Source organism: Cervus elaphus, chromosome 27 (assembly GCF_910594005.1).
Source record: "Cervus elaphus chromosome 27, mCerEla1.1, whole genome shotgun sequence".
NCBI lineage: Eukaryota > Metazoa > Chordata > Mammalia > Artiodactyla > Cervidae > Cervus > Cervus elaphus.
Genome location: NC_057841.1, coordinates 39,140,959 through 39,156,216, shown reverse-complemented (window position 1 = coordinate 39,156,216; position 15,258 = coordinate 39,140,959). Strand labels below are relative to the sequence as shown.

Here is a 15,258-nt window from a genome sequence, read left to right as displayed (position 1 = left end):
CTCCCATCTTTCCAAAGAGCACCAATCCTGTCCTCACCTCGTGCAGCTGGATTCTGCATACCAAACCACATAGGTGGAGCATAGTGCCCACCCCACGTGAGCCAATCTACCATTTTATGGAAATAAGCTCTTTGCATGAAACTTTGTAAAAAAAAATAGGATTGAGGTTCAATGACTAAGAAAAAGCTTTGAAGTTCAAGGGATTAAGAATTAATCTTGGTAGCTGCTAGGGGTCATTTGTAAATAGATCTTTGCAACTTGGAAATCATTTCCTGAAATCAGCAGCTGTGTAGCAAATTTGGATTCACCTGGTCCTCATAACACACTCCCTCTGATATGCTTCCACTGACTTCAAGTCTTTCCCTACAACAAGCACCTTCAGAGTTCCTAAGTGTTTCACTCCAACCCCAGGTGGAGATTTCCATGTAAATCAAATATAATGTGATCATAGAAAGAAATCTATCATAGAAATTTGCCAACTTGAATGGTTAGAGCAAAAGAGTTTTAGAAAATCAATACAAAAAAGAGAAAACCCTATAGGACCCAAATATACATTCTGAACACAGGAATGGAAGTGAGGAGTACCTCCAGGGAAATGGCATGAGTTCCCATCCATTCTTTTCAATGACTCAATAGAAGCTAATTGGTCATTTTTTTAAATGCAAGTAAATAGACTGATGACTAAACTCAGCACTGAAGAATTGATGTTTTCAAACTGTGGTACTGGAAAATATTCCTGAGAGTCCCTTGGACAGCCAGGATAACAAACCAGTCAATCCTAAAGGACATCAACCCTGAATATTCATTGGAAGGGCTGGTGCTAAAGCTGAAGCTCCAATACTTTGGCCAACTGATGTGAAGAGCCAACTCATTGGAAAAGACCCTGATGCTGGGAAAGACTGAAGGCAGGAGCAGAAGGAGACAACAGAGGATGAGACGGTTGGATGGCATCACCAATTCAATGGACATGAGTTTGAGCAAACTCCAGGAAATAGTGAAGGACAGGGAAACTGGTAGTCTGCAGTCCATGGGGTCTCAAAGAGTTGGACACGACTGAGAAACTGAATAACAACAAAAGACTGACGACAGCATGCTCTATGAGCCCACAGAAACTGACATCAGAAATAGTTTGCAAGTGGTAGATGGGACCAAAATGATGCTAGGCTCCTATCTGCTCATGAACACATCAAAACTACAACTAGTGCTTGCTTTGGCAGCACATACAGTAAAATTGGAATGATACAGAGAAGATTAGCATGGCCCCTGTGCAAGGATGACATGAAAATTCCTGAAGCATTCCATATTTTTAGACAGCCTCTTCAATAAATGATTCTGGGGAAACTGGACAGCTACATGTAAGAGAACAAAACTAGAACACTGCCTAACACCATACACAAAGATAAATTCAAAATGGATTAAAGACCTAAATGTAAGACCAGAAACTAGAAAACTGTCTGAGGAAAACAAAGGCAGAACACTTGATGACATAAATCAAAGCAAGATCCTCTATGACCCACCTTCTAGAGTAACAGAAATAAAAACAAAAGTAAACAAGTGGGACCTTGTTAAACTTAAAAGCTTTTGCACAGCAAAGGAAACTATAAGCAAGGTGAAAAGACAACCTTCAGAATAGGAGAAGATAATAGCAAATGAAACAACTGACAATGGATTAATTTCCAAAATATACAAGTAGCTCATACAACTCAGTACCAGAAAAACAACCAATCAAAAAGTGGGAAAAAGACCTAAAAGGACATTTCTCCAAAGAAGACATACAGATGGCTAACAAACACATGAAAAGATCCTCAACATCACTCATTACTAGACAAATGCAAATCAAAACTACAATGAGATATCACCTCATACCAGTCAGAATGGCCATCAAAAAGCCTACGAACAATAAATGCTGGAGAGGGTGTGGAGAAAAGGGAATGCTCTTACACTGTTGGTGGGAATGTAAATTGATATAACTACTATGGAAGACAGTATGGAGATTCCTTAAAAAACTAGGAATAAAATCACCATATGGCCCAGCAATCCCACTCCTAGGCACATACCCTGAGAAAACCAAAATTGAAAAAGACATGTGTATCCCATTGTTCATTGCAGCACTAATGCAGAACTATCCCATTGTTCATTTACAACAGCTAAAACATGGAAGCAACCTAGATGTCCATCAACAGATGAATGGATAAAGAAGTTGTGGTCCAACAGATGGAGAAACATACCGTGTTCATGGATTGGAAGAATCAATATTGTCAAAATGACTATACTACCCAAAGCAATCTATAGATTCAATGCAATCCCTATCAAGCTACCAACGGTATTTTTCACAGAACAGAACAAATAATTTCACAATTTGTATGGAAATACAAAAAACCCTGAATAGCCAAAGTAATCTTGAGAAAGGAGAATGGAACTGGAGGAATCAACCTGCCTGACTTCAGACAATACTACAAAGCCACAGTCATCAAGACAGTATGGTACTGGCACAAAGACAGAAATATAGATCAATGGAACAGAACTGAAAACCCAGAGATGAATCCACGAACCTATGGACACCTTATCTTCAACAAAGGGGCAAGAATATACAATGGAAAAAAGACAACCTCTTTAACAAGTAGTGCTGGGAAAATTGGTCAACCACTTGTAAAAGAATGAAACTAGAACACTTTCTAACACCATACACAAAAATAAACTCAAAATGGGTTAAAGATCTAAATGTAAGACCAGAAACTATAAAACTCCTAGAGGAGAACATAGGCAAAACACTCTCCAACATAAATCACAGCAGGATCCTCTATGAATACCTCCCAGAATATTGGAAATAAAAGCAAAAATAAACAAATGAGACCTAATTAAACTTAAAAGGTTTTGCACAACAAAGGAAACTATAAGCAAGGTAAAAATACAGCCCTCAGATTGGGAGAAAATAATAGCAAATGAAGAAACAGACAAAGGATTAATCTCAAAAATATACAAGCAACTCCTGCAGCTCAATTCCAGAAAAATAAATGACCCAATCAAAAAATGGGCCAAAGAACTAAACAGACATTTCTCCAAAGAAGACATACAGATGGCTAACAAACACATGAAAAGATGCTCAACATCACTCATCATCAGAGAAATGCAAATCAAAACCACAATGAGGTACCATTACACGCCAGTCAGAATGGCTGCTATCCAAAAGTCTACAAGCAATAAATGCTGGAGAGGGTGTAGAGAAAAGGGAATCCTCTTACACTGTTGGTGGGAATGCAAACTAGTACAGCCACTATGGAGAACAGTGTGGAGATTCCTTAAAACCTGGAAATAAAACTGCCATATGACCCAGCAATCCCACTCCTGGGCATACACACCAAGGAAACCAGATCTGAAAGAGACACGTGCACCCCAATGTTCATCGCAGCACTGTTTATAATAGCCAGGACATGGAAGCAACCTAGATGTCCATCAGCAGACGAATGGGTAAGGAAGCTGTGGTACATATACATCGTGTAATATTACTCAGCCATTAAAAAGAATTCATTTGAATCAGTTCTAATGAGATGGATGAAGCTGGAGCCCATTATACAGACTGAAGTAAGCCAGAAAGATAAAGACCAATACAGTATACTAACACATATATATATGGAATTTAGAAAGATGGTAATGATAACCTTATATGCAAAATAGAAAAAGAGACACAGATGTACAGAACAGACTTTTGGATTCTGTGGGAGAAGGTGAGGGTGGGATGTTTCGAGAGAACAGCATTGAAACATGTATATTATCAAGGGTGAAACAGATCACCAGCCCAGGTTGGATGCATGAGACAAGTGCTCAGGGCCTGGTGCACTGGGAAGACCCAGAGGGATCAGGTGGAGAGGGAGGTGGGAGGGGGGATCGGGATGGGGAATACATGTAAATCCATGGCTGATTCATGTCAACGTATGACAAAAACCACTACAATATTGTAAAATAATTAGCCTCCAACTAATAAAAATAAATGGAAAAAAAAAGAAAAAAAAGAAGAAGTTGTGGTTCATATACATAATGGAATATTACTCAGCCATAAAAAGGAACACATTTGAGTCCTTTGTAATGAGGTGGATGAACCTACTAGAGCCTATTATACAGAGTGAAGTAAGTCAGAAAGAGAAAGATAAATATCATATTCTAATGCATATATACAGAATCTAGAAAAATGGTACTGAAGAATTTATTTGCAGAGCAGCAATGGAGAAACAGACATAGAAAATAGATTTATGGATATGGGGAGAGGGGAAGAAAGGGTGAGATATATGGAGAGAGTAACATGGAAACTTACATTACCATATGTAAAACAGATAGCCATCGGGAATTTGCTGTATGGTTCAAACAGGAAACTCAAACAGGGGCTCTGTATCAACCTAGAGGGGTGGGATGGGGTGGGAGATAGGAAGGAGGTTCAAAAAGGAGGGGATATATGTATACCCATGACTGATTCATGTTGAAGTTTGACAGAAAACAAGAAAATTCTGTAAAGCGATTATCTTTCAATTAAAAAATAAATTAACTTACAGAAAAACTACACATAGAATGTCTCTCGCTCAACTCAACCTGGGGACTAGCAGGACAACCAAGGCTATAAAGGAAGATCCACACAGAGTTTGTTAGGAAGGGAGGAGAAGTAATGTGGTCGGGACCCAAACCCCACACCCCACACCCATACCGCGACACAGAAGAGGAGGGAAATAGCAGAGGCTCAGGGTTCTCCCCCTGGAGAGCGAGGGGCTCAAGCCACATATTAGACATTATATCAGTGGAAAGACAAGCCCCTTTAGCAGGTTTGAAAACCAGTGGGACTTACCAGAGGACTGTAAGAAACCGAGACTCTGCCCTTAAACAGCACACACACATTCGTTTTTACACCCAGTCACAGAGATAGCAGACTGAAGACTGCCCGGAGTTCCTGTTGACTTGCCAGGAACACCCTAGGGCAACCCCCAGCCTGTCCCAGATTCCCACTCCAGCCCTTCTTGCTCTAGCGCTGCTCCTCACTAAGGCAGAGGCAGCTGTAGTGTGACACCAGCCCCACCATCCCTGATGCAGCCTCTAACTAATGCACACACATCAGGGGAAAAGGAAACTATCATGGAAGTGCAGCCCCAAACCCTTAAGCCCTAGTCACACCCCAAACCATGGCTTCCCTGCTGGCTCAGCTGGTAAAGAATCCGCCTGCAATGTGGGAGGCCTGGGTTTGAGCCCTGGGTTGGGAAGATCGCCTGGAAAAGGAAAAGGCTACCCACTCCAGTATTCGGGCCTGGAGAATTCCATGGACACAACTGAGTGACTTTCACTTTCACACCCCAAACCAAGGCTGAGAATGCCATCACACAACCAACTAGCTGAGGTCTCCAACTCAAGCCCTCCAGTCCCACCCTTGGCCCCCATAGGCAGGGACAACCATTGAGCACAGGAGAAGCCCCTATTTACACCAGGCTCTAGCTCTAGCCCCACCAACTCCAGCTCTACTTTCCACCGATGCAGTGATGACCAGCACACACCAGGGGAAGACATGGCTCCTGCTTACCTTTGATGCAACTCCAAAGGCACAGGATACAGGCAAAGTTGACAAGGACACACCTTCAAGCCAGGACAGGCAACTGTTTCACCTAACTTCATAGAAAGAGAGAGAAAGTTAAACAAAATGAGAAGACAAAAGACTATGCTTCAAACAAAGAACAAGAAAAAATAATCTTGAGAAAAGCCTTAATGAAACTGAAATAAATAATTTACCAGATAAAGAGTTCAAAGCAATAGTAATAAGAAAGCTAACAGAACTGGGGGAAAGAAACAAGTTAATATCTCTGATGAATATAAATGCAAATATTCTCTGCACAATATTGGCAAACCAAATTCAACTCTATGTAGAAAGGATCATACACTGTGATCAAGTGGGATTTATTCAAGAGATGCAAGGATGGTTCAAAATCTGCAAACCAAACAATGTGATAAAAGAAGGAAAAAAATACAATCATCTCAATAGACACGAAAAAAGGCATCTGACAAATTTCAACATCCATTAGTGATAAAAACTCTCATTAAAGTTGGTGTATAGGAAAATAGAGATAGCGTACAGCGGCAGAAATACTAACTTAAAGATTGGATTCCAAATTCAAAGTTAATCTCACTGAGCTGAAACATAATTAGAATACAAGCTATGTCATAACAACAACAATCTATCGATTGAAGCAATTCATGAATTTTGCTGTTGAACATTTCCACGTATGCCTTCTTTTTACTATATATTTGACATACTCTCTTCTCTTCTCTCAAAATAAATGACATCATTTTAAATAATCTTGAGATTACAGCTACTGAGATCTTTTAATTTTCTATGTTGGTGTTTTTCTGTTTAAATCACCTCTTCCCTGCATCATTGGTGAGGGAAGTTACTTACCCTAGGGTTACGCAGATGGCCATAAGACATTCAACTCTAGACAGATGATATGAGCAACAGTTATTTGTCACGTAAAGGCTTGATCCAGAGGAGGGGACACTACACAGGGCCATAGGGCAGTTTTACTTAAGAACAGGATAGAATGGACAACCCGGGCTGTGGAAGGCAGATTTTGTAATATGGAAAGGGAGGGGAACCCCAAGTTTCCCACAAAATGATGTAATTGGTTTGTTTGAATAATTTGTGGGCTGACAGGGAAATGAAACCCCCTACTCAGAGATAAGCAGGAACTGCACTTGGTTTCTTTGATATGGAGGGTTGTTTGGCTGGAAGGTTTTATCTGCGGAAGCAAAGTAGGGAGGGGTACTTGGATTGGACAATGCAAGTCTCTTCCAACTTCCGCCAGATGTCAAGGCAACACATAATACTAACTTTAGGTCTGATACCATACTTAAATATATAGTTGTAACTAAAGAACACAAATTCTACAAATTCACCAGGCATAATTTTAGTCTCTATCACCTGTGAAATTTCTTAGATATTCTCCCTCTTGAGGGAAAACTACATCCTCTGATCAATTGTACCTACAGCAACAGGGGAATTATTGGTCCCTTACATCCCTGACAGAGACTCAGTCTTATAACTGTCCCTCTGTACCCAAGAAAGCAGCTACTATTTTGTTAACTCAGCATGTCAACCCTGTTTTGTAGCTGAAGATGACTCTTTTCCCGTAGGTATAATTTGTTTACAACACTAATGAAGGTATACACATGGCTTCAATACAGCTCTGGGGATGTTCCAAATGGAACATCATCAGCTACCATTTCATTCTTATTGCAAGATTTCGAAGCACTTAAGCCTCATGCTTCTTGAAAATTATTCTCGGAAACAGTTTGCCCTCTGATACAAGGAAATTTACGCTTGTGAACTGTGGTGTTGGAGAAGACTCTTGAGAGTCCCTTGGACTGCATGGAGATCAAACCAGTCAATCCTAAAGAAAATCAGTCCTGACTATTAACTGGAAGGACTGATGCTGAAGCTGAAGCTGAAGCTCCAATACTTTGGCCAGCTGATGAGAAGAACTGACTCACTGGAAAAGACCCTGATGCTGGGAGGGATTGGGGACAGGAGGAGAAGGGGACAACAGAGGATGAGATGGTTGGATGGCATCACCAACTCAACGGACATGAGTTTGAGCAAGCTCCGGGAGTTGGTGATGGACAGGGAAGCCTGGCGTGCTGCAGTCCGTGGGGTCACAGAGAGTCGGACACGACTGAGTGACTGAACTGACTGACAAGGGAAACAAGGACCAATACTACCACTGCGATGACTGTGTTGGGAAGATGCTTGAAATCCCACTAGGCACACTGAACAGATAAGAGTAATTTATCCATAACCACTAAATAAGTGCTTTGAATATGACTGAAAGGTTTAGTTTCTTTATCCAGATTAAACATGCCCCCAAAATATTACTCACATTGTTCCTTTTCATTGTACAAAAGTAAATAATCCCTCCCAAATGATCACAAATTCTTAAATCTTAAAAACCTGAATTGATGAGATTTCACTCTATTTTGGAATTTTTTTAAATCCTATAAAAAGGGCCTGGTTAATAAATGTCCCATAGCCAGAGGGAATTCAACATGGGATCTCTCTCAAATATTGTTAATAACATAAACAAAGCTACATTTCTTTACTCAAAATGTAGCTGTATATAAGAGGGACTATCGAGGGACACAAGATTTTAGAAGAGTACAAGCATATGAAACATCATCCATTCTCGCTTTAAATACCAAAATGCCAAAATCATTCAACTCTAGGAATGCTATCAAAAGTCAGAAACTTCAAGTCAATGAGCTGGATGCCTGTTAAGGAGTACGAGGGGAGGAAATGAACACAAGAGGAACTATAATCAGAAGTCAGCTAGCCGAACACATCTAATATCAGCTTTCAGAGTCAGAACTACAAAGATTATTTACAGCAAGGTGCACCTGCTCTACAAGCAAAAGCCTGTGATGGTTTTCTGACCTCCCCAGTTGGGTCATGCCAACATACCAAAACAGATCTTAGTCTCCAAACCCTTAAAAAAATGAATTTCTAAGCACTTGTGCTTCATCTGTGCTTCTCGACTTTCTTCCCTCCTGAAATTCCATTTGTTAAAGTCTGAAAGGTAATTTAATGGTATGTAACTTTTGATTTATGGTTTTCCCCTCCTTCCTTGACACACAACTAGTACTTCTCATTTATTTCTACTACAAAATAAATCATATGGAATTACAAGAGAACTCTATCCACAGTTGGTCATTTTTAAAATCTCTGATTGGTTGCTACTGAGAAGTAAGACAAAACATCTAAAGACAATCAAGTCTTGTAGGGATGAGAAACAATTGAATAGCAAACTCACGGGCCAATAGTCAAATGATTTCTATAACTAGGCAAAGCTGGTACAGAAAAGTTTGTTTCAGGTAGCCTTTGGTCCTTTCTTGTATTCCCCTCTTTACAGCACTTTTCTTTTATCACCTCCTCTACTCCTGACTTTTCATAAAATGGTATAATTTTCATAAGAATCCCTAGCGTGTGGTCAGATTATAACACTCAATAACTTTCCTCTTTGCTTTGCCGTGTACACACATATAAGATGAAATCTAATAAATTTATTTACATCAAGATATCAATGACTTTAAAGTTCCGCCTTTGTAGCAGATGTGTTCTGTTGTAAGTCTTCCATGTACCTCTTCTCCCTCTTACATCAGTTAAATGTCTACTGACTTCATGAAATTTCCCTTGCTCTTTTTCATATGTTCTTGGTAGGGCTGCCAACCATAGCACATCATCTTTGCTAGGCTAGGGTGGGCCAGTGGTCTATGGTAAATTGACTGGATTCTGCCTCCCTGATATCAATCTAGAGCAGAGATTCTAAAGGGCAGAAAATCAATTGGCACCAAATTACTCATTGCTAGAAGCCAGAGAGAAATTCCACAGTTTCTGCAGTTGACAACATCAGCTGTCTTAGCTCTCTGCTCTTTCTGAGCAAGGATTGTTCACCTGTCTTCTATTCACTTCAGTTTCCTCACAATATCGTGTCTTTTGCTTCAGTTTCCAAGCATACACCCAAAGACACTTTAACGCACCCTTCCCCAGATGAGGAAGTAGAGAAGAGCTTGCCTTTCTCAAGAGAGATCTAAAAGTCAAGATAAGCATTCATCATCAAGAATAAAAAAGAGATAAAAGTGGACAGAAATTTGGGCTGAAGAGTGAAGTTCACACTCCTTGACTGATATTGTATCCCTGACTTTTTGTGTTTATATGTGAATTGCATTAAAAATTTGCAAAGATTTTACAATGTATGTATCTCATAGTCCTCAAACGTTCCTTTCATTCAGGGGCTCTGCATTTCCCCTGGGGCCTCAGAGTCTCTGCTGAGTCTTCCACTTCCGGTCAGCTAATGAGGCAAAGAGAGAAGGTGAAGGATCACATATGATGAAGAGACAATCCTGAGAGTGGCAAACACCATTTCCACACACATTCTGTATGAAAGAATTAAGTTACATGGTCTTACCTATGTGCACTCAGATTGGGAAGGTAGCTGAGATGTGTGTTCAGGAGGAAAAAGAAGTTTATGAATTTGAAGCTAGCTATCTGCCACCACTTTACCCATTTCATAGTCTAGCAATATGATATAAGCATTGTGCTCATAAAAACTAATAGTTTGTGGTTAAACAATACTTTGGTTCCTATTTTAAAATTTTTCATCAACAGGTAAAATATAAAATTTCTATAACAGAGGATTTTAGAAGTTGCCTAGTTTCGTTGCTCCTCATTATTCCCTCCGCGCATATAGCCTTTTGGTTATTTTCTCTATGATTCAGCTACCATATTCAAGGCCTTACCTGTTGAAAAGAATAAGCTGATTCCTATGTATTGCCCAGGTGGACAGATATGATAAGTAAAAATAAGTTAAGGGGTAAGTAAATATGTGTTATCTCAACAAGTTCCTGTAAAGGTTCCCTTTGGCCATCAGTATCTATAACCTACCTCTGTGACTCTGGAATAAGGCCTTAAAAAAAAATATCTTCGGTCCTTGTCCATGCACATGTCCATAGCAGAGAACAACTAAAGAATTGCTTAAAACTTGGTTTCATTCATTCTTCTTAAATAAAATTAAACATTCTCTGTGTATGTGTCTATCTCTCCCTGTGTGTCTCTCTGTAGATGGATGGATAGATAGATAGATTATGTAGATGGAGGGAATCTCTCTCTGTCTTGGATTAAGAATAAGTAAAAATCAAATTTCTTGTTTGAAAGGTTACCTGAGCAAATAGCAAAAAACTGGTTATGAATTTAAGTCACTACATTTGGGGATGAATTGTCACACAGAAAAAACTAAATGAGAGCTTTTTTCATTTGTATGCACATACAGATGAAATCATTTATGTAAGTTTTATAAACTCATGAAATATTGTTAAATATTATGATGCATAAGAACTTATATGGCAGAATTATACAACACAGATAAAGATGTATAAGTGAAGTTCAAGATCATGGTTTGCACTAAAATGAAAGGAGGGGAATACAGGAAGGAAGGGGAAATGGAGCAGTTTTAAGTTTACCTACAGAGGTTTCTTTTTTTCCCTAAAAAGTAAAAGAACTTTCCAGAAGAAAACATAGGATAAAATCTTCAAAAGGCAGAGATAGCCAAAAATTTCACAGGCAGGACACAAAACTTAAAGGCCATAAAGAGTTAAACTGGACTTCCAAGTTTAAACTACCTGCTGTTTGTAAAACATTACTAAGATAAAGGAAAATCAGGGGAAAAAATATTTACAATGCGTGTATCTAACAAAAGACTTGGATCCAGAATGTATGCCTTCAAAATTATGACAAATAATCCTGTTTTTAATGGGCAAATGGATGATGAAAAACTGTATGATAAAATGCTCAGTGTCATTAGTCATCAGGGAAATGGAAATTAAAGCCACAACAAAATAGCTCCAACAATGAGAAATACATATAATTAAATATGCTGAAAATCATAAGCACTACATGAGCATATAGAGCAACTGGAACTCTAATACATGGCTGGTGAGACTGTGAATGGGTACCACCACTTTGTATAAATTCATGACAGCTCCTTTTAAAGTTGACCACTTATCATATATCCCGGAAATCCTCCTTTACCATCTGAGCCACCAGGGAAAATGCAGCTCCCTCAAAACAAACAAACAAACACACATATGTCTACACAAATATTTGTAAATGAATGTCCATACACATGTAGCCTTACTTATAATAGTCAAAACCAGAAAACAAATAGCCATGAACAGAGCGATGGATAAATAAATTTTAAAATATCCATACAACTGAACACTACTTAAAAATAAAAAAATGTGATTAACTGATAAATGCAACAATACGGATGAATCTCAAAAACATGCTGAACAAAGGAAGTCAGATACAAGCAAGTCATAATGTATGATTTAATCTAGCTAAAATTCTAGAATACAAATAAACAGATTAGAAAACTGGAGTGGGGAATTTGACCAAGAAAGTGCAGAGGAAACTTTTGGAGGTAATAGACATGCACTTTTTCTCGACTATGTGGTGGTTACACAGATATATACCTTTAGCAAAATTCATCAAACTAGATGATCAGAGTAGGTGCATTTTATTATGTATAAATCATACCTCAATAAAGTTCTGTTTTAATTTGAAAGTGAAAGTCACTCAGCCATGTCTGCCTCTTTGCAACCCCATGGACTGTAGCCTCTGTCCATGGGATTCTCTAGGCCAGAATACTGGCGGGGGTTGCCACTCCCTTCTCCAGGGGATCTTCCCAACCCTGGGATCGAACTTGCAACTCCTGCATTGCAGGAGGATTCTTTACCATCTGAGCCACCAGGGAAAATGTGAAAAATGTCAATGCTTAATTCTGAATTTTGAGTGATATATCATTTAGGGTCCCAGCAAGAAGCATGGCAACCTAACCTGGGATTTGAAGAAACTTTAAGGAAGGGAATATTAAAAGACGTATGGGCAGAAATAAGGAAGCCAAGTGGTGTATTGAAGAATTCAGGGACTTGCAACAACAGGCCAACACAGGGAGAGGAATCTGAGTTATCTGAATCCAAATGAGCATTACAAGTACCAAACACAACCTCTCCCGTCCTCTCAGACACAGGAAGGAGGTAAGAAAGAACACAGACATTTGGATTTCTTAACACTATTAGAAAAGAGGTAATAGGTAGCAGTGACCAGAGATAAGACTAAATAGCTTTTTTTTTTTAAGAGGGAAGAAGACGGGTATGAATCCATAGGGCTTTATAAGCCAAAATAAAGAGTTTGGTCTTTAACCTGAATTCACTTAAGAGTTTCATGTTTAAAAAAATGCAGGAAGATAATTCCATTTTTAAAGATTACTCTGATTTTTCTTTCTTAGATTCTAAAAATGGAATTGCTACTAGACAGGAATTTTTTCTTAGAGTATATATTGTACAAGTTTGATTTTTTTAAATTTTAATTGGAGGCTAATTACTTTACAATATTGTGGTGGTTTTGTAAAATGGTATTAAACAATTTTTGCATATGAAAAAAAGAGTATATACTGTAGCATTATTAATAATAGCAGTAAAATTGTTATTATATATAAACTTCTGGTGAAATATCTTCTAGTTGTTTCAACTGTTTTCTCCAGCTTAGTCTTTGTTTTTTAATTTGATTAAAACTACTGAGTATTTATTTTCACAATTTAATTTGCTTCCCATTTGGAGATATTGTTTTCAGAAACATTTTCTTTTTCATTGACTTTTTAAAATATCACCCTTTAATTCATCTGAAGTTAACTTTAGACTGTCGTAAAATATGACAGCTATGATTACGACTATGTAGCAAAGAAGACTTAGCAGTTCCTACTGTGTCTTGTACATAATGGGCCTCAATGGTGATATAAGTATTTGTCAAAGCCAATGATTATAACAATTTGCCCACGTACTTCCATGTTGTAGGCATCACTTTTATCATTAATTACACTGGAGTATTCAGTCCAGTGTTACAATAACAAGATGCAGTCATTTTTCATTAATTTTTCAAATTCTGTAATCTATTAATCATGATCAACCATCTAAAGTTAACTTTTAAGATAATGAGCTGCTTTAAAATTTTAATTGATTCATGAGTCATCTGTGAATTTTTAAGGGCAATAAGTGAGTTTTATTGCCCTAAATACCAAGAAGAAACATGCTACTCAGAATGTCTCCTCATTTACCTGGAAAGGAACACCTTGGCAAATTATTTAACCAATGCCAATGTCCAATCCCATGTTTTCACAGATCAGAATCTTTTGTTCAGGAACATGGGAAAATAGGGACTTCCCTGGTGGTGCAGCGACTAAGACTGTGTTCCCAGTAAAGAACACAGGAAAATAACCCCAGTGGAGACATTTGTGGCAAAATGACAGAGAGACTGTTTCTCCAGGACACCTCTGCTCTTCATTATTTAGCAGCAACAAACATGAACACGAACCGGAAAAATGCCTGGAACCAAATTTAGACTGAATGAAAAAAATAAACATGTCTTGGCATCATCAGTAGCTATATTCTGAGAATTCTATATAATTCTCATCCAACTCACCATATCTCTAGACCATAAAGTTTCTGCCTAGCATAATGCGGAGCCCCTCCATTCCAGCTAACACAGCAAAGCCATACAGGAAAGAGGAGACCAGAGTGTCTGGGAATAGGTGGGTTTATAGGGAGGAAGCCACAATCACTGGGTGAGAAAGAAGCTTGGAGAAAGCAAATCTCGAATGTCCATCCTTTTAGAATAAACACTCAGATTTAGGTTATCTCTAAGAACTGGGGGACTATGGTATTGAAAAAAAGAAAGGAAAGATCCTGGGCTGTTAAACCAGTGAATGACCAAGTGCAGAATCGGGCAGAGAGACAGCACTTGAACATGTCTCCAGAAAGCTCAAATGTAATAGTCCAGACGTGCAGACACCTCCAGTACCTGCCGTGTATGTACGCAGTGGGGACAGGCAAGAATGGGGAGGTGATTCTCAGCAGCACCTCAACATCCCTTATAAGGATGTGGGAAGTGTTTCTACAGGCAGAGAAGAAGCCCAGTGGATACCAACCTTTGATGCTCCTCAATACCATCCCCAAACACAACTCATTCCCATCACACCTGCTGTTATTAGAAGCAGCCATTCCCAAGACGGTGCGTTTCCTGCCCCTCTCTACAGACAACACTGCAGAATATTGCTGTAGCCATTTCTAAAAACCATGTAAAACATTTATTCAGTGTATATATTTCAGCTTTGGATGGATAATACATTCAACATAGTGCAAAAAGTAAACAATACCAAAGGCTATACAATGAAAAGTAAGTCTTCCTCCACTGCCGATCCCCAAGCTCCCTCCCCAACACTGCTGCAATTACCTATTTCATGAGCATCCGCCTGGGGATATTCTAATATAACTAATATAACATCACATATTATAGAAATATACTTTTCTTTAGATGAATAGTAGTATTTGTACAGATAAATTGAAGCGCTCTCTCATTTTGTTTTCAGCTGGCTAGGATTCCATCATATGGCTCTACCACATTATATATCAGTTCAGTGTGTTAGTCACTCAGTCGTGTCCGACTCTTTGCGACCCCATGGACTGTAGCCTGCCAGGCTCCTCTGTCCATGGGATTTTCCAGGCAAAAATACTGGAAGGGGTTGCCATTTCCTCCTTCAGGGGATATTCCTGACTCCGAGATTGAACCTGGGTCTCCCTCATTACAGGCAGATTCTTTACTGTCAGGCCCACCAGGGAAGCCCTATTATA

At 38.9% G+C, this 15,258-nt stretch overlaps 1 non-coding gene across 1 annotated transcript; it reads left to right on the top strand.

The window, feature by feature from the left end:
• The first annotated feature begins 1,201 nt into the window (after nucleotides 1–1,201).
• On the top strand, nucleotides 1,202–1,308 carry LOC122685133. The gene has a single exon (XR_006338297.1). It is a non-coding gene; the product is annotated as a U6 spliceosomal RNA (small nuclear RNA).
• The last annotated feature ends 13,950 nt before the right edge of the window (nucleotides 1,309–15,258 follow it).